The sequence below is a fragment of the Rosa rugosa genome, chromosome 2 (assembly GCF_958449725.1).
Source record: "Rosa rugosa chromosome 2, drRosRugo1.1, whole genome shotgun sequence".
In the NCBI taxonomy this organism is placed as follows: Eukaryota; Viridiplantae; Streptophyta; class Magnoliopsida; order Rosales; family Rosaceae; genus Rosa; species Rosa rugosa.
In genome coordinates this window covers 25,337,681-25,339,774 of record NC_084821.1, presented here as the reverse complement: position 1 = coordinate 25,339,774, position 2,094 = coordinate 25,337,681, and positions in this window count along the sequence as shown.

The window sequence follows — 2,094 nt, the reverse complement described above, 5'->3', positions numbered from 1 at the left end:
AGGATCTTGCCAAAAATACTTTTGGGCTCAAACAATAACTTCTAATAGTTGGCAGGGTCGGTCCTGAGTCTTTCAAGGCCCCGAGCGAGAATTATCTTTAGGCCCCTATATTTCTATTGGTAAAATCATATAAACGTCGTAAAGAGTTCTTGTTTCTAAATTTATCAAAAGTCCAATTTGGTTCTAAATTTATTGAGGATTAACACAGTTACACAACAACAAAAAATGAAATTTCTTTTTTAATGGAAATCAAACTAATGAAAAGAAAATATGTTTCAATGAAAGTGTCAAACTCTACTGCAAAACTCAACAAAATTATAGACAAAACCAAACACATTAGAAAAAGGAAAAAAAAAAGCATATTGTAATCTCTTTCTCATTCTCTATTGGAGTCTAGAAAAGAAGAAAACATATCTCTTATTATTATTATTTTAAAAACCCTAATTTCTAGAGATTGCAACAAAAGGGAAGAAAAAAGGCAAGAAGAGAAAACAATAGGGAAGAAAAAATCAAATGAGTCAATGATTCGATGAGCTTGTGAGGGAAGAAGGATTGAGAGAGATGTGGAGGGAAAAGTTAAGAAAAGAGAGTGTCTTCTCGTTTCATGGAAGAAGAAAGAAATTAAGACGTTGCAAAGAAAGAGAAAAATACCTAGGAGAGAGATTCTAACTTTAATTATAATTAATACTTAATACAATTATGTTTCTTGACTTTTTAATTTCCATTTTTCTTGGTCCCCTTTTGTTTTTGTCCTCATCATTCCAAAAAATGCTCATTAGCACAGAAACACACATATATTTATATTGGTATACATTAGGCTGTGGTGCCCCATTTGATTTGTGGCCCTGGGCTGTCGCCAAGCCTGCCCAGCACTAGATTAGCTGTGGGTTGGAGTTTACTCTCTTGCCTAAGACTCGTTACTAACTTACATATTAAGAACGTACATCGAGGTGGAATCTGATTTCAATGCTCTCATTAAGCTCATTGTGGATGGTTGTGATAGATCTCATCCTTCGGAAAATATTTTTAATAGTTGTAAAGATCAGTTATGTGTTCATCAAACTCTAAAATATTACGGGTTAGAAATCCTTTGGAACGCACTTGCACGCGCTTGAGAGCAAAAACTAGGGTTCCTTCCTGTCCGGCGGTATGCCCTTCTGCCGTCGTCGGACGGGGCATTGTAGTCTCCGTTGTGAGGCTGGTGCAAGGCCAGATTCCTCGATCGACATCCTCGTTCTGGTCGGGGAGTTTGCGGTGGATGTCTGGGAGGTGAGGGAGGGGGAGTTCACGGCGGTTGGTTGCAACTAGTTCGCTCCTCGATGGCCCGATTGGCGGTTTGTAGTGCAGGTTCGGAGGCCGCTGGGCAGTGAAGCTTTGGGGGCAACGCAGCCTGGTTATGATCGGAATGACCCGATCTGGTTTGGGTCGGACAATTCCGATCTAGGATCGGTGTTCTCCACGCCACTTCTCTTTGGCTCGATGAAGCTTGTGCTTCTCCTTGGTTTGAATGCGATCTGGGATAACGTTTCTCCAGAGCGCGGAGGCTATGGCGGGTTGAGGGAAGGGGTTCGGTGGAGAGGGCGGAGCGGCGCGGTGAAGGGTCCGGCGACTAGTGTTGTGGTGGGGCTGGGCCAGGCGTGGCTGGCAGTTTGTGGGCTTCCTCTCTCTTGGATTGCTGCTTGGGTTTGGGCCCTTTTATTGGCCCAGGCCTGGGCTAACTGTTTTATTTATGTTTATTATTTTATTTACATTAATTGCTTATGTTTGTCGCGTCTTTGGCGTGTAATAAGTCCCTGCATAGTTTTGGTAGGGCTAGTCGGGCTGAATGCCTGTGTGTGCACTCTAAGTGCCTTGTCTGGCCTAGCGAGGTGGCGTTCCATTGTTAAATGGTCGCATCCTCCTAGTGGCAAGATGAAACTGAGTGTCGTCGGTTTTCTTCACCGGCGGCAACATAGTGGGAAAGCTGTGTTTTTGGTAATTATGCTTCGTTGTACTCGAGTTATCTTTCCGGTATGTCACCGCTATGTCAAAGCAAATGGAGTAGCCAAAAGTGCACTCTTTGCTAATTGGTGCTTGTTTGAATACATGTATTTT